At 39.1% G+C, this 18,698-nt stretch overlaps 1 protein-coding gene across 5 annotated transcripts in view; it reads left to right on the top strand.

The window, feature by feature from the left end:
* The first annotated feature begins 4,287 nt into the window (after window positions 1–4,287).
* The window catches only part of Tab3 (TGF-beta activated kinase 1 (MAP3K7) binding protein 3), a 62,476-nt gene continuing 48,065 nt past the window's right edge, over window positions 4,288–18,698 (top strand). The window contains exons 1-2 of one of the 5 annotated variants that reach the window (XM_052170653.1): window positions 4,288–4,551; window positions 5,927–5,987. The gene's annotated coding sequence lies outside the window, so the exon portion shown is untranslated. Of the gene's footprint in view, window positions 4,552–4,868; window positions 5,005–5,926; window positions 5,988–7,081; window positions 7,152–18,698 lie in introns of those variants that run through there. The other 4 variants (XM_052170649.1, XM_052170650.1, XM_052170651.1 and 1 more) reach the window with 4 other exon arrangements.

Genomic DNA, 18,698 nt, shown 5'->3' on the forward strand with positions numbered 1-18,698 from the left:
ACAGGCAAAGAAAACACATCATAAATTCTTTCCTGTTTTAAAGAGGGATTCTAGGCACTTTTTCACAAGATCCAGGGAGAGGTAGCAAAACCGGTTGTGTGACTATCACTCACACATTTCCTGCAGCCTAAATAAGAGCCGACTACAAGGGAAATATTTATTAACTATCACGTTTGAAGGACTGTTACAGATTTTCTTTCTTTATAGGGAAGGGAAGGCCACACAAGGTGGCCTCTGAGCTGAATTAGAGCTGTCTTCAAGATATATCACCCACCAGCTGCTTCGTTACTGAACTATACATATCTGTAGGTCATACCTGATGAGCTTTAGGGAGACCTTGCCACATGTCTTTGGAATTCGGAGGCCTGAATCAATATAGGCACAGCTGCTTGCGTCATGAGAATCATGAAGGTAGGAATCTTAATGGAACAACAGTGCGACCTGTTTGCTGTTTAGCATAACAACGATATATCAGTTTCTCAAGGATCAGATGAGTGTTTCAGAAGGAAAAATAACCCGAGGCTGTTGCTTGTGTCCCTCTTTAGTACCTATTAATGGCTAAGGGCTTCCTGGCAGTAAGAATTGTGGATATTCTACAGGAAATGGGAACAGAGACAGAATTAGAAGCCTGTCAGTTTTTATCTAAGAACCATGTGGTGAAAAGGGTCCTGAATGCTTGCTGCATGAGCATCCTGGCTTGTGTTAATTACTCTTCCTGGTGAAAGACTGCAAATAATACAAACAGATAAAGCAGAAAGAAATAACCAGTTTTAAGCATCTGCCATTTCCAGAGGACAAAACCATCTTAATACAGTAGTGGTGCAGTGGTAACTTGGCCAACTCCATCCTCATCCTCCTTGCTCCTGAAGAAGCAGCTAGATTTAGAAAGATTGGAGGTAATGTAGGAAATGATGAAGTAACACAGGGACAGAGAGAAAGAGAAGAGGTTCCTTGGGGTTTCTTGGTTTGATTTCAAGATTCTCATTGGTGGCACTATCCAAATGGGAAAGCAGGTAAAATACAACTTTAAATATTTTTTATTGATGCGTGTGTGTATGTCTGTGTGTGTGTGTGTTCATGGAGGCCAGAAGAGGATATGAGATCTCCTGGAGGTAGACTTATAGGTGATCCTGTGATACCTGCTGTGAATGCTGGGAATTGAACTTGGGTCCTCTGCAAGAGCAACAGAAGCTCTCAGCCACTGACCCATTTCTCTAGTTCCAAGATACAACTTTAAATTAGGTGCTGAGATTTGGTTGATTGTTTTAGATATTTTGTGGCTATTTCCTCAAGTGTTATCCCCTTTCCAGGTCTCCTCTCCAGAACTCCCCCTGCCTCTTATGAGGGTGCTTTCCCACCCACTTCCACCTTCCCACCCTGGCATTCCCCTACACTGGGGCATCGAACCCCTCAGGCCCAAGGGACTCTCCTTCCACTCATGCCCAACAAGGCCACCCTCTGCTATGCAGCTGGAGCCATGGGTCCCTCCATGTGTACTCTTTGGTTGGTGGTTTAGTCCCAGGATCTCCAGGGGGTCTGGCAAGTTGACACTGTTGCTCCCCCATGGGGCTACGAACCCCTCAGCTCCTTCAGTCCTTTCTCCAGCCCCTCCTTCTGGGACCCTGTGCTCAGTTCAATGGTTGGCTGTGAGTATCCACCTCTGTATCTGCAACAGCATCCAGGTTTTGTGACTGTATCTAGGATGGATCCCGAGGTGGGGCAGTCTCTTGATGGCCTTTCCTTCAGTCTCTGCTCCACAGTTTGTCTCCATATTTCCTCCTGTGAGTATTTTGTTCCCCCTTCTAAGAAGCACTGAAGCATCCACACTTTGAACTTCCTTCTTCTTGACCTTCATATAGTTTGTGAATTGTATCTTGGGTATTCTGAGCTTCTGGGCTAATATCCACTTATCAGTGAGTGCATAGTGTAAATGTTCTTTTGTGCCTTGGTTACCTCATGCTGGATGATATTTTCAAGTTCCAGTTGCCTGTGAATTTCATGAATTTTTTGTTTTTAATAGCTGAGTAATACTCCATTGTGTAAATATACCACATTTTCTGTATCCATTCTTCTGTTGAGGGACAACTGGGTTCTTTCCAGCTCCTGGCCATTATAAATAAGGCTGCTAAGAACATAGTGGAGCATGTGTCCTTGTTATATGTTGGAACATCTTTGGGGTATATGCCCAGCTGTGGTAAAGCTGGGTCCTCAGGTGGTCTATGTCCAATTTTCTGAGGAATCTCCAGACTGACTTCCACAGTGGTTGTATCAGCTTGCAATCCCACCAGCAATGGAAGAATGTTCCTCTTTCTCTACATCCTCTCCAGCATCTGCTGTCACATGAGTTTTTGATCTTAGCCATTCTGACTGGTGTGAGGTGGCATCTCAGGATTGTTTTGATTTGCATATTCCCTGATGACTAATGAAGTTGAACATTTCTTTAGGTGCTTCTTGCCCATTTGGTATTCCTCAGTTGAGAATTCTCTGTTTAGATCTGTACCCCATTTTTAATAGGGTTATTTGGTTCTCTGGAGTCGAACTTCTTGAGTTCTTTGTATATATTGGATATTAGCCCTCTATTAGATGTAGGATTGGTAAAGATGTTTTCCCAATCTGTTGGTTGCCATTTTGTCCTATTGACAGTGTCTTTTGCCTTACAGAAGCTTTGCAATTTTTTTGAAGCTTTGCAATTTTTTGAGGTCCTTTTGTAGAGTCTTGATCTTAGAGCATAAGTCATTGGTGTTCTGTTCAGTTATCTATAATGTCTTTAGCATGGTAGACTTCCCTATGTGCAGTATGAGATTGCTGCTTAGGACTACTGCCTCTTCTGAACACCCATAGTTCCCAAAACAAGTGGCTCTTGATGCTGGAAGATAAGGACCAAATTCAGCTCTAGTCCACATCTCATTTTCATCAGACTGAAGGGAAATTCAAAGATTTTAGGAGCCTGGTACTTCCTGTCCTTACCAGCCCTTGGATCTAGTTTGTAGTTTCCCAGGACATGCAACTCCAGTCTCAGATGTTCTCCCCCGGAACCCCATTGCCACTGAAAGCTGTCCTTTTCTCAAAAGTTTGAGATTTGCTTTCACAAACCCTCTTCTAAATATCTAAACTGGACACTCCTCATTCCCAACCAGACAGTCTCTGTTCCCCTTTCTTCCCGTCTGCTTTACACAATGGAGTACTACTCAGCTATTAAAAACAATGACTTCCTAAAGTTCACCTATATCCTTTAAAAATATAGATTCTGTATACAAGAGAAATGACACACCGGAATGGCTTATTCCAATTAATATCTTTCCAGTTTCATCCATTTTCCTGAAAATGTCTTCATAGCAGTATCAAATTCCACATTTTTACATGCCACATTTTTATCCCCTCATCTGTCGAAGAGCATGTTGGCTGATTCTATATTTTGGCTGTTGTAAGTAGTTCTGTAGTAAATGTAAATGTACAAGCATGTCTGTGGTATGCTTGGAGTCCTTTGTATATTCAAGAATGATATATCTAGGTCATATGGAAGTTCTATTTCTAGTTCTTTCTCTTCTTTGAGCTATGGCATCTCTTTGAATCCTATCTCGGCTTATTTATACCACAAAACTTTTTTTCGTGTTTTCTATCTCAGACTAATTTTTTTTTTTTTTTTTTTTGTGATCAGAGCATTATGTTTCTTCAATAGTAGGTGTATAGGAAACGGAACAACACTTATTTGACTCAGTGAATCACAGGGAAAAAAATCCAGGAAAGGAGTTATTTGTGTGCAAACCCAGACAACAGTTGTTTTCTCTGAGTAATGTGAACCAACAGAATGAAAGAGCAGATGAGACTTTCTGAACAGGGTCACAGCTGAGATAGGGAGGAGCAACGGGTTTGGAAGACTTCTGGGAGCGTGGAACCCTGTTTTAACCTTCGGAGCTTATGTGGGATGCCAAGCCTTAAGAGATGCCTCTAGTCTAAGCACCTGACTTTGCGGAGCGCTTTATCGGGTTTCACTCCAAGTTACTCCGCCCCACACCTCAGGAGGAAACAGGTAAAAACTCTGAGCCCGGATCTCACTTTAAGGGTAGTTCTGGGAAGCTACAGACCCACGGGCTCACGCAGGCACACCAAATTCCCACGTGCTGGCCCAGCTCTGACCTGGGCAAGCATTCGCGGGGGTTTCATTTATCACCTTTCCTGTGGGGACCCCGCCCTCCGGTTCCCGTGGGTAAAGCCTCGCGAGATTGCCTACGGCAGGCCCGGGCGGTGCCATCTTTGTATCTGGCGAGCGAAGGCACCCGACGGAAGCCCTGAAGCCGGCAGCTCTTTGGCCAACCACTCCCGGAGACCGGATCCAGGAAATACGAGGCGGGCCTCAGTGGGAGGGACACCGCGAGGGAGGAGGAGGCAAGGGGGCGGCGGCAGCGGCGGCTCACACCGGATCTGCCCTCCGCGCGGCGCGCACTGAAGGGGGTTCGGCCGGGGAAGACAGTGCCCGCCCGGACCCCCCGTGGGAGCCTGCGGACGGACTGAGGGCCGGGCGGAGGAGCTTGGAGTGACAGCGAGGGTTCGGTGAGTGGTGGCGAGGAGGCCTGGCACCTGCCCGAGGCTAGGACTTCGGGATTGCCCTGGGGTCGTCCTAGTGACCCCGTGCCCATGACGTCGGGCGTGTGCGGGACTGCGGGTGTCTGCGGGGCTCGCCTGGGCCTCTGAGTCTTAGCCGGCCCGGGTATGTACCTGGCCACGGGAGGTTTGCGCAGGGCCTGTCTTGGCGGCTGCGCCCGCCCGGACGCCCCAAACGCCCCGAGGCGGAGGGGAGAGGGAGTGGCTGCGGGTTAGGGGTGGAGGGGCTTGATCGCTATCAGCCCTCGCTTGAAAGGAGATGGTGCCTTTCCTCCTGGGCTCCTGGACATCATGCAGAACACACCTCTATGGACAGGTTTGAAGTCCCAGTAAGGTGTTCGGGGATTCGGGATAGCAGAACTAAGGCTGGTTCTTATAAAGGTGTTGGGACGTGTGCGCAAGGTTAGTAGCGATAGTAATGATTGTCGTGGAAGTGGTTCGCAAATAACCTTTGGCAGGTGTAGAGTAAAGCTAAGATATTGCCTTCTTTTAAGGATGACACTGAACAGATGCCCTCTGAGGTCTAACAACATATTAGAGTTGGTCCTAGTTGGAGTTTTATAGTTTAGTACACTGTAGCTACTTATAAAGTAGGATGGGAGGAGGTAAGATGTAGGCAAGGTGAAGGAGAAAGTAAGCTACACAATAAAGATCCAAAAGTTTAGGCTCAAGACTTTTGTTGAAGTATAAAGCACTGCCTGTTCTGAAACGTAACATTTAGAATTTTGTTGTTGCTGAGAAAATGTCCTGTCAGTGGTGCAAGGCAGGGTTCTTGGGTTGTGGTCTTCAGTAACCTTTGTCAATTTTTAACATTTGTAATGTATTTATTTAGGAGTTTGTAAAAAGAAAGGAATGAGCAGTGTAAAAGAACAACTTGATGAGCGGGGGAGCGTGCTCTGTACTTGGTGGAGTGGGGGGTTGGGGGAGTTTATATTTTGCTTTATGAATGATTTGTAGGACTGTAAAAGAACACAAAAGGGAAACATAGTCAAGAAGTTTTTTGATTTTTTAAAATGGAGATTTAAGTGTATAATATTCAGTTACAAAGTATATCATCTATGGCAACTTTTTCCTCAGTGAACACTGGAAGTGCGCAAGCACTTCTTAAATTCTACACGTGCGTAATTTTCAATGAGTGGGTTATATAATTTTTACACACATGGAGTCCCCCCTCCCCTTTCTCTTAGAACTTATTTAATCAAGGCAAAGTTGACTTTAGTGAAGGTAGCTATTAAATATATGATTGCCGTGGTTACATCTGACAGGGCATAATGAATGTTCAGTCACCCTGACTTCTGTTATTTGACATATTCTTTAATTGCAGACCACCCTGGACAGTGTGTGTTGGAGCAAAGCGATCTGGTTATTTGCAGTCACTGGGCATGGTAGGCAGTATGCATTTTATTTTAATCCTTAGAGTTTCTCTATGTTAACGATAAGTCTATTACACAGATAACAGCATACAACTTCAGTATGCTTCTTTAGCTTACATAGCTGACGTTATACAATGGATAAACTGCAGAGCTAGAACTCAGATTCTAGTGGATCTAAGTTTAGAGCATGTGTTCTTTCTAGATATGCCGTGTGCGTTTATGTGATGACATAAATTGGTTGAAAGCGGGAATTTATTATTGTAAAGAAACCATTCAGTTCTGTTGAAGGTTTTTATGTGTCTTTAACAACAGATAATCTCAAGTATTTTTTTTTTCCTTTTAGATGTGTCCATTTTCTGGACAGAGGTACTGTTTGAGCTAATGAGTGATGATTCTAAATAGTTAATAGTGACCTATACCTGAAATTCATGGATTTGATAACTTTACCTTAGCATACCCAAGATACTTCAAAGAATAGATGTTTTCTTTACTCTGATCTTGAATTATATTTATAATTGCACTACTAAAGTAAAATAGTGACTGTTTACAGGGGCCTCAGGTTTCGATAACGGACACAGTTACCTTCCTAGACCTCAGTACAATACTCGTTAGGCAATTTTACTGTTCTTCTTTTCATTTAGTCCCAGAGTTTTAGAGTTAGATTGCAGTTTGCAAAATATAGGGCCAATATTAGCACAAGCAACATCATCTCTTACCGGCCTAGGAGTGGACAGATTTTAGATCCTCCAGAGCAGCGGGTCTCTGAGCCCTTAGTGAAATCCCAGGGCCACTTTGCAGAGGTGTTAGGTTGGGGAAGGCCTTGCTTTTGGCTCCCATTGGTCTCTGCTGTTAGGTCTCTCGACGTGCTGTTGAGCTCGTCCTCCTAGCTCTTATCTCTGTTCAAGAGACAGGCCTCACATCTGGGTAGGGTTCAGCTGGAAGAACAGCCAGAGCAGTTGGGGGTGGGGTGGGGAGGAAGATGACACCTAAGTGGTGTTCTTCCTCCAGCAGGTCATTTGTCCAGAGTTAATTATGTGCTTAATTATCTTTGGCTGGGAATTCTAGAAATGTTTTGCCGTTTGGGATCTTTTTTTTAAAGATGTGAATTGCTTTAGAAGCCTTCCTAGAGCAGCCCTGTCTCACATGGAAAGAGGATTTCTGAGTTTCTCAGTCTGGGTATGTATTCTTTGGAGTATGGAGCTGGTTTAAATAACACCTTGTAATCTTGACGGACAATCTTTGGGCTGAAGGAGCAAGTTTTTAATTATAGTTGTACTTCTAAGAAAGAGTTAAATATACTTTACTTGGGAAGGTAATTACTCCTGGTATTTGGTCTATTAGAGTAGAAAATATTGACAAAATGTAAAAGCCTACCTAGAATTAAACAGAAAGCCTTTCTGATATAATTTATATCATCACTATATAAAAAAGCACACCAGGAAGTTGTATGTATGTAGAAGCTTATTTTCATACCTTTGACATAGCCCTACAAAGCCTTTAAGTCCACCCCCCTGGTCTGAATTCTTTTGCCCTAGCAAGTCAAGAGGAATGCAGTTAAGACCCCATAACCCACCAGATTGTGTCTTTAAAAGGAGAATAAGAATTCCAGATTGAGGGAGGGAGAAGTGGGCACTGTTCCCTCCTCTTTACCACCCACCCCACTCTCAGACTTTCCACTCCCTCCTTTAAGCAGTCATCCTCAACTTCTGTCCTTCTAACTAGATTTAGCCTTTGTCCTCTCTGATCTCTCCCCTGCCCCCAGCTCTGACTTTTGTCCTTTTTCATGCTCTTTTTTCTGCTTTGCTGTTATCAGATCTTAAGGATGCTCAGACTGTTTTCTTAGTGAAGGGAGATTTCCTTCTACTTCCAGAACTTAATAGGGCAATGAGAGTTGGTGTGGTACTGAGTTGGAATGCTAAATGTGTTTTCCCATAGAACCATTGCTCACAGAACTAGGTGTTTGTATACTTCTGTTACCTTTTGGATGTTTATGCTTTCATGGGTTGGTTTAGAAATGTAGCACATTTATCATTGTTTCCTTGGGAAGCCCATGCCTGAGGTTCCAATATAGGATTTTAAAAACTCAGCAATGCAACTGTGAAGTGGAAATTTCTGGTTTCTTTGGAGACTCAGTTGTGTCATATGACATTTTTTATGGAAAGTGTGCCTTTCCTTTCTATTACCTCTGGTGGGTAGAAGGCTAGAAGGGAGGCTAAAATATTTAAATACCCTTATTAAAAGTAGGTTTTGAAAAATATATGCCTACACAGTTGTACATATGAAATCAAGGTGGTCTGAGCACCATGCACAAGACTTGTACAAGCTCAAGACAGAACAAATCCCAGTGTAAAGACCGGAGTTGGACACAAAAAAGTCCTGGCAACTATTTTAGCTTTTAGAGCGGCAGAGTTAGTTTTCTCTAACAGTAGACCCTGGTAAGTTAACCACACTCCAGTGGAAGGCTACACATCCAGGAGTATTTGGGGAACACTAATTGGTTTTGATAGGATTTTCTTTTAAAGGACATGAAGTTGCAAAGGGCAGAATCTGGGAAGAGCTGGTAGAGGGAAAGTGAATATGATCAAAATATATTATTTTAAAAATCTCAAAAGACTCATTAAATATTAAAAGTGCCTTGTGTTCTAGAACTTGTTGGAGGTTACCTGCTTTTTGTGGGAATAGTAGGTAGCCCACCTGTGACTATCCACCCTGAGTGTTTTGCCAGCATGTAAGTCTGTGCACCTCCTGCCCAAGTTGAGCAGAAGACATTAGATCCCCTGGGACTGACCTTACAGAAAGTTATCAGATGCCATGTAGAACTGGGACTTGAACTTTGATCCCCTGAAAGAGCCACTTACGCTCTTAACCTCTGATATGGTCTTTTAGGATGTCAATGAAAATTTTCTGAATTAGGGTACACATTATGACATAAAAATCATGTTTGTTCCATCTCAAGTCATTAAAGCATATCTTATGTGGTGTTAGAACAACGAAGTTCTAGTTTATCATGAAAATGGTATCTTGTTTGCACTATTTCTTGTTGATATTTTGAAACTTTTCAAAGATCCTGGCCATCTTGGTGTTATTTACTGTTTTACTTAGTGATAAATGAGGATGGTGTTTGTTACCTGAAGGATTTAAAATAAACGGTTATTAGTCTGGTGTGATATATGCTAGAGATGGTTGTGGTGATGAGATGATTCAGTGAGAGATTTCAAAGTGAGAAAAGCAAAGCCAAACTTATTTTGTACTTCTTCTCCATAAGTGTACTGAATCTTAGCTTGCCTGAAGGAAATAATCCAATGAAAGTCAAGATGAGGCTTTTAAGGGTTCTTCCAGGCCATTCTTGTTTGAAAACTGAATTTCAGCTTACACCCTCTGTTCATTTTAAGTTTACCAAACTCTCTAATTATATACAGAATGTGATGGTTGAAAAACATCTCTGTGGGCAAAATTCTCAAACAACTAGATCTTTTTACATAGACCAGCTCTGTGTTTTGGGGCAAATTGCTTAATCTCTGACCTGATTCCTCGGTTTTGAAATGACGATAATATGGTATTTACCTCATGAGAATTAAATGGGCCAGAGGATATATTATATTTAAAGCATGACTAGCAATGGTAAATGCACAAAAGAATTGTTTTTGTTACTAACATTGTCATTGTTGTTAATACTTGTGCTTCCATCTGAGATGATAGCCTTTCTATTGTGGTAGGTAGCTGTAAAAGATGTCTTTACTTATTTGACAGTAACTCTTGGAGCCAAAGCTTCTAGAGAGGACCCAGGCTAGATGTATAATAACTGTACGATCTACTCACAATTGGTCATAGTTCAGGAAACCCATAGAATATTAAGATATTTTTCTCTAGCCCCAATTCTGTTATGTCAAGTGTAAAGACTGGGCCTATTTGATGTATGAGCAAAATAGGATTGAGTAACTGTAGTTTCTTTATTAAAATTTAATGATATTGACATCTATAAAGCTAGAGTCTGTAGAAAGGAAGCCTCAATTTCTATAAGACCTATAAATACATTTTTTTGAAAAGTTGAAATGTACTCCACTTTCCCACAGGAAAAAAACTTATATGGTGTTTTGCTTCTCAGGCCAGTTCAGCGTATCTGAATTTGAATATTGATAGTACTGTAAAAACTAACTTTTTCTATTACAATGTATCAGCAAAAACATGCACGCAGAACATCAGGTACTAAAAGATTATGGATGTAGCTTTGTAGACAAGACAGTGGGCTACTCCCTCTGCATGAACAGCAAAAATGCACCCGGCCTTGAGGAAGAGCTTTCTTTTTCGGTGGAGGATGAGAATAGGGTAAGTAATGGAGAGAGCCATTTTTTTTTCTGGCTGCATTTTCAAGACTGCACTGCGTAGTAAAGTGACTATGACTACCAGCTATGTATCCAGAGTGCCTGCCTTTACGTCTCTGTTCCACTACTGAAATGCTACTCTCCTTACAAGATTTGTGAAAGGATTAAGTATATTGGTAATAGATAAAATACATAAAACCGTATCTTGCTGGAAGGTGGGTTTGTAAGAAATGTTATGTATTCATCTTTGTTAAGTTCTTCTGTTTTAGAATGTCTCGAGCACCCTACTCTATTTGGTTGTCTGCTGCCTATCTCTGGTGTGCCTTAAATAGGATTTCTCTCTTCCCACCTAAGAGTAGTTTTCTTTTCTTTTCTTCCTTTCTTTTCTTTTCTTTTTTCTTTTCTTTTCTTTTCTTTTTTTTTTTTTTTTTTGGTCTTCTTTCCACAGAGGAGTGGATTTAGATTTCTCATTTTTATTTTGATTCAGAATGAGATGAGTTTTGTTTTGTTTGGGCCTTTTGGGTTTGATGGTATAATGTTAGGAAAATAGCTGTCATTTAAAGACTCCTTCCTGGAGGCTCACTGTTAGATCTCCACCTTATTGCCATCTCACTGCACTGCCAGTGGCTGATTTTATAAAGGACAGCATCACCTCATATGTGCCTCAGTACCCATCTACAGCACGGTGGCACTACGTATATCCTTTTCCTTCCTTACCTAATAGCCAGAGATCTCACAACAATATTTTAAATGTTTTAGTATACACAGGTAAAGGGATGGCTCTCCCTATTGCAAACAAGAAAACTCTTTGAGTCCCAGGCCAGCCTAGACTAGAGGGAGCATCTATTTAACAAACAGGCAAACAACAATAACAGTATGGACCAGAGAGATGGCTGAGTAGGGGAAGCCTTTGCTGTGCCATTGTGAGGGAGGACCTGACTTCACATTTCAAGCCTACATAAAGCTGGGTGCCGAGCTAGCAAGGTAGCTCAGTGGGTAAAAACTCTTGCTATGCCAGCCCAACAATCTGAGTGTGACCCTCTAGAACATGTAAAGGAGGAAGGAAAGACCTGACTATACAAACTGATTTCTGAACCTTCACATGCATGCTGTGGCATGCACATACACTCCCCATAAGAAACAAACCAATAAAGAAATGCTTTAAAATCTTTTAAAAGTCTGTTTTATAGTCTCACCTCCTCCTCTATTAGGTGAATGTGGAAACTTGCTTGTGTCCAATTGAGGTATACATTTCTAAGTTTTTAATATCTTTTATAAAACTATTTCTTTATTTCTTTATTCCTTCATTCATTTATTGCTTTGGAACAAGTTTAGACATAAATTTTCAGAAATAAATTACCCCAGAGGACATGTGGGATTCCATACTCTCCTTCCATATACGAGTCTCCAGATTTGAATTCAGATCATTAGGTGTGGGGGAAGTGCTTTTTTTTTTTTTTTAACTCACTGAGTCATTTCACTGGCACCACTTTTTTTTTTTTTTTTGCATTTATATCATTGGTATATCATTGGTATCTCCCCTTTGTTAGAAAAAAATAACACCATAAAAGCATTCTGTGATTTATTCTTCAGTTTCATGCAGGTTCTGAAAGGCCAGGCATTTCCTCTATGGTTAGCAAAACCAGAGATTTATCTTAGCACTGAACTTTATGCTCTGAAATAAAAGGTGAGAGTGGTGTGAGAGAAGAACCTCGTCTGATTTGTAGTTGAGACTAAGCACTTTTATAATTTAAAACTATCTCTACAAGATTAAACGGGCAATTTGTATTGTTGGTGTTTGATAACTTTAGGTTCAGCGTGACAAGGCATTCTTTTAAAATTATAAGCATGGTTATTTGTTAATATAGATATAAATTGGGAAGAACTACAAAATTTAACTTTTAAAGGAGTTGCTATTAATAAGGAATTAGTATAATCATTTAAGGTCAGCAAGGTAGCACCTTTGATTGTTTATATAAGCTTTTAGAAAGCGCTAGGTTTCAATCAATGATTTTATTTAGTTTTAATCATTTCTTTATGGATTCCATTTTTCTGAATTTTCATAAACACTTTAATTTTGCTGTCAAAGTCATCATGCTATAAACAGAGTTATCTAGTAGGCTGTATATCACAGACTTTACAAAGTCTTATCTTTTGTGCCACAGAAATAACTTTTGGCTATAACTCATAGATGACAAAGAAAATAGTTTTGGGTTGGTTGGGTAGAAATGTTTCAAATAAATATGGTGCATATTGAGAGACAATCCCATGTAGAAATGCATTAGAACTTAGCAAATTGGGAAGGATGGATATACGGCAGTAATTCCAGGTGTTTTATACTTACTCAGATCTTTTCATGACCTTGGACAAATCGTCTTTGTTTCTTTATTTGGAAAATTAAGGGATTTAACTAGCTGTGTCAGTCTGTTAACTTCCAAGATTTAAAAAACACTCTTAACAGAAAACTACAAGATAGCTCTAGATCTTTATGAATCAGCACTTGTCACTGTAATTAGACAGAAGTCAGTTAATTTTATTGGATTCAAATAGTTTCCAGCCGACACTGAGAGTCACTTTTTTTGACACCTGCGTGAATATTTTGGCTATTAGCATATTATTCTTGAAATCATATTTCAATTTTGTTCTGTGAACTGTAGTACTGGATATCAAGTTTTTTTTTGTTTGTTTTTGAATTTTTTTTTTTTTTTGGTTTTTTGCCTTCAAAATCCTTAAACAATTTTGAAAAATGTATTCCTTCAGCCCCTAAAAATGAACTAACAGAATAGCTTGAATAGAAAGTGTACATTATCCACAGAGAACTGCTCAATGAATTTCCATCAGCCAAGCACACATTTGTGTATCAGCACATAGAGCAGTAAATGGAGTACCTAACAACTGTGAAGTCTTACCCAGTGTGGTATACCACCTGCTAGTCTTGACTTTTACCACTGTAGACAAATTTTACCTACTTTTGCATTTTATGTGAATGGGATCAGGTTGTATTCTTTTATGGTCTGATTTTTTTTTTTTTGAGTAAAATAGTACATGAAAAAGGAATCAGTGTACAGTTCTAGCCCAGTCTCATTGCTGTATGCTTCCTTGTGTGAATATATCACTATTTATTGCTGATGGATATTGCTGAAGTACCAGTGTGTGAGAATGTTAGTGGTCTTAGAGTAGGCAGATTTCTTAAACAAGGTTATTCATGGATGATTGTTTCTCTTAGCGCTGAGATTATAGGAGGAATGTTTTCTTGAAATATGAGCATTTAATCATTTTCTTACTTCTGAGACAGGGTCTTACTTAATATGTAGCTCTGGCTGTCCCGAAACTTACAGAGATCCACTTCCCTCTGCTTCTCAGTGCTGGCATCGTAGATGAGTAACACAATGCCAAGCTTAACACACTTCTAACAAAGCTTTAAAAGTTTATTATGCAAATCTCAGGGAGATATCAATATTTTAGCTAAATGTTATAGTTAGAGGTTTGTGCTTTCATAACTCTCAGGTACAATTCCTTCAAAAAGTGTCATATACACCTTGCCTCTTGTCACTTGCTCATTTGTGTTCTTTATTATGTGCTGGAAATGAGCCCTTGCTGGTTACAAATACATTCTGCCACTGTGTGATCTGCTCTTGCATTTCTCATGAGTCTTTTCAGAAATAAAAGTTTCTCATTTTTAAAAAGTTAATATTTTCCTTTATGTTTAAAGCATACACAGATTTCAATTTAAACTGTTTTTTCTATCCCATGATTTTAAAGATCTTCTTACATCTGGAAGCTTTGTGGCTTTGGTGTTCTTACAAATATCTAGGGATTATCTAAAATTGATTGTTTTCTGTCCTTTTCTCTATATGGATAGCAAGATGTCCCTGTACATAGTTTTCCATACTATTGAGAAGAATTTAATATGCATATGTAGCATGGTTTTGTTTCTGTGTTCTCTGTTCCCTTTGTATCGCCTTCTTCTGACAGCAGACTGTCTTGTTTATTAGAGCTTCATACTACGTCGCAGTAGTCAGTAGAACAAGTTCTTCCACCTTGTCCTCAGAACATCTTGCATGTTCTCAGCCCTTCGCACATTTATATGAATTTTAGTATCGTGTTACATAGACAGACATGCATATGCATATACAGTCTGTTAATGCTTTGATTATAATTGTGAGGGTTCTAAACATTTGATGGAGAAACGGCATCTTTGTTTTTAACTTAATTTACATTGAACATTACTCTATTTTTTTCTCTATGGTATTTATAATCTCCAGAAACTTTTATTCTTATATATTTGGTATTTTCATGTTACTGTATATAAGTGCTTATAGGCTCTATTTTGTTTACATTTTTATGCTGGCCTTATATATACTCATAGAGTTAAACTTTAATTACCCTTAGTACTTATCTTTAGAATCATTTATTAAGTAGTTAATCATCTGCAAATAAAGAAAATTTTATTTCTTCCTTTCAAAATGTTATATATGATTTTTGTGTTACTGCATTGACTAATTCTCTAATACTGACTAGAAGTAGTGTTAGTGGGAACTGATTTTGTTCCATTTCTAAAAGAAAAGTGTATACCATTTCTGCACTAATTAAGATACTTGTGTTTAATTTTTTCCTAGCTTTTTTAAGAATAATAAAACTTTGGTTTGTTCTTAGATTGGTAAATGTATTATGAGTGGTGGGATCTCATCAGGTATTTTTCCTGGCAAAATAACCATATCATCATGTTTTTCAAATCAAATTTATTGATTACTATTCAGTAAATCAAGTTTACAATCCAGCCAGGTCAGCAAAAACAGTTTTCTTTTATATTACTTGGGAATTTCAGACCTTTGTTTATGAGTAAGATTGCCTTGAATTACACATTTTTTCTTGTATTCTTGTCAAATTTTAAGAGTTTTATAATAGAGTGGTTTTTTTTTTTTCTTTTGCTCATGCTAGCATTTAGTAGTGAAGCTATTTAGATACAGGGTTTTCTTTATGGGACACTTTAGTCACAGGTTCAGTATTTAAAAACTGTATTGGTAGAAACTGGGAGCCTGACTTAGTGGAGTGTTTTGTGTAATAAACATTAAGCTGTCCATTCCATTACTAGTAGCATATACATCTGAGTGGTACTTCATGCTTGGAATCCCATATTTAGGAAGTGGAGGCAAGAAGACTGTCTAGAGTTCAAGGTCATTCTGACTATATAATGAGTGTCAAGTGAGTGAGGCTACTTATCACAATCCTATTTGAAACAAAAGAAGAAAGAGTGAATGAATGAACCTTTAAAACATTGTTTTAGTATGCATTCTTCAGGCTTATTTTATCCCACTGTTTTGGCTAACTACTTTGATAAGCTTTTCAATTTCATTTGAAATCATTTAAAATGTTATATACGTTAAACACTCATACATCTTTTAAAAGAAAACATTTTTACAAATGAAATATAATGACAATCTGTGTTATATACCATGTGTATACCTGATACCCATGCAGGCCAGAAGAGGATGTTGAGTCCTATGGAACTGGAGTTACTGATATGCCAAGTCAATGTTGGACATCGAACCCGTGACCCCAGCAAGAACAACAAGTGCTCTTAAACACTGAGCCTTCTCTCCAGCCCCTTGCATTAAAACACTGAGCCATCTCTCCAGCCCCTTGCATTAAAACACTGAGCCATCTCTCCAGCCCCTTGCATTAAAACACTGAGCCATCTCTCCAATCCCTTGCATTAAAACACTGAGCCATCTCTCTAGCCCCTTGCATTATATTTAGAACCTCATTGGAAAACTCCTACAATCCTTCCTCCTCCTCTGCCATAGGTTTCCCCAAGTTCTGCCTAATGTTCCCATCAGTTGCTACATGAAGCCTTTCTGGTGACAGTTAATGCTCCTGTCTACCGGTATAGCCGAATATCATTAAGTATCATTTCATTGACTGTTTTTCTGCTTGTGTTTGCTTCTATCCTAGGTATCTGGGTCCTGGCCCTCCAGATAGTGTCAGCGGTGGGCTCCCTCTAGTGGCTTGGGTCTCAAGTTGGACTACTCATCAGTTGGCCACCCACAAGTTCTGTGCTACTTTTACCTCAGTACCTCTTGCAGGCAGGACAAACTGGAGGTCAAAGGTTTTATGTGTGGGTCGGTGTCCTAGTCCCTCCACTGGAAACTTTGCCTGGTTACAGATGATGGCCACTTCAGGCTCTATATCCCCCATTACTAAGAGTATTAGATAGGGTCCTAGGGTTACCCTTGTAGATTCTAGTGAGTTTCCGTTTCCCTAGATATCTACCTCATACCGGAAATATTTTCCAGTTCCAGTTGTCTCTCCTAGTGCTCGCCCTCTCAACCCCCCACAACCTGATCCCTCCTTTTCCCATTCCTACTCACCCACCCACAAAATCTGTTCCGTTTCCCATTCCCAGGGAGATACATATGTTTGTCCACCCTTCAGCCCCTCTTGGTACCGCGTTTTTGTTTTTGTTTTATTTTGGTCTGTAGTTTGTAGCAAGATTATGCTCTATTCTACAGCTAATATCCACAGTACATTACCATGTTTATCTTTCTGACTCTGGCTTATCTCATTTAGGATAGGTTTTTTTTTCCCTAGTTTCATCCATTTGACTGAAAGTTTCATTTTGGCTGTGTATATAACATTTTTCCCTTATAAGCTTTCTGGCCTAGGACATTTTTGGTTAGGGGGGAGGGAGATTTTTAGTGACTGCATGGATTTCATTAGAGGTTATAGGACTATATACATAGTTTACCTGATCTTGATTTAGCTTTGGTAATTGGTATCTATCTAGAAAATCATCCATTTCATTTAGATTTTCCAATTTTGTGGAGTACAAGCTTTTGAAGTAAGACCTAATGATTCTTTGAATTTCCTCAGTGTCCATTTTTAGTTGAGTCTCTTGACAATACCATATATGTGTGGCTTTTTTGTTAATCTAGCTTGACAAACACCATCTGTGTTTGAAAAATTCCATCCATTTAAATTTAATGTAATTGCTGATATATAAGGGATTAAGAAGATCCTTGGTAATTTTTCTTGTAGCTCTACATTTTTCTCCTCCTTTGCTTCTTTTTATATTAGATTTCTTTTTATTCTAATAACACATACTCATTTCTATTTCTCATGAAATTACTATAGCATTTCCAATGTATGTCTAATGATACATTTACATCACTACTGTTTGGAACAAGTACATTTTACACTTCAGTTCTGTTTATTATCTATCTCCTGGCATTTATGCAGTTGATGTCCTGTAATTCTTTATACATTTGTAACTCTGTGAGTACTAATTGTTTTGTGACATCAGTGTTTTTTAATTTTTTTCACATGCTTACACTTTATAGCTCCTTCTTTGGTTAGTTTTGTTTAGCCTTATGACTTCTTAGGAATGGATGGCTGTATTTTCTATTTTTATTTTTGAATATTTTTATTTTCACCTTTAAAAAATATTATATGAATGTATGGAGTATACACACGTGCTCATGCATGTAGTTTTGACAACTTTTGGTTCTTTCCTTTTACTGTGGACTTTAGGAGTCACACTAAAGCCAGGTTGTCAGTCTTAAGCTGCAAACACTTTTACCCCCATTGAGCCATTTCACTTGGGTCCTGAAATTCATCTTTTTAAAAATTTTATGCATGGGTACTGTATATACAACCATTGAAATTCATTAGTTTTATTTTTAATTTAATAAATGGGTACTGTGTTTACAGTCCCTAAGATTTCATTCTTGATGGATATTTTCCCCAGGGTGGAATTGTAAGCTTCTGATTATTGTCTGTTCTTTGTAAATACACAGTTTTTACCATCCCCCACCCTTCCTTTTTTTCCAAGAATAAAGCCTTCAGTCTACGATTTGCTTCTTTGAAAGCAGCCTCTTCCATAAGGATGCTTTTAATATTTCTTTCCATTGTGGGTTTTTTCAACTAGTAGTTTATTGAAATATTTAAGTATGAGGTTTGACGTCTTGGAATCTTTTCAGTCACATACATAATGCTTCTTCATTCTTTCCTTTTTCCTGGGATTTCAATGACCTGTGGACTATTAGACCATCAAACTGTATGCTATTTATGTTACTTACCCCTTCTCTTCCTTCTGAAACCCTTTCCCCAGTCTTTGAGTTCACACTTGTGAGTGATAATATCCATCATCCATTAAATGGTCTTTCATTCATTAATTAAAAATTTTGCAGTTTTAGTAACAGTTCCTTTTCCTTTAAAAGTCTATAGTCATTTGGTACATGACATTATTTGTGACAACCAAGCTCCATCCTCCTATGCAGCCGATATCCCCAAGATTGTATTCTATAATAATGCCATAGATCTGATACCTTGCACATTATGATGTCCACATGGTGATTTATTTCTTAAAATCTCTCCTTGTTAGGTGTAACATAATAGTATA

Source organism: Apodemus sylvaticus, chromosome X, assembly GCF_947179515.1.
Source record: "Apodemus sylvaticus chromosome X, mApoSyl1.1, whole genome shotgun sequence".
In the NCBI taxonomy this organism is placed as follows: domain Eukaryota; kingdom Metazoa; phylum Chordata; class Mammalia; order Rodentia; family Muridae; genus Apodemus; species Apodemus sylvaticus.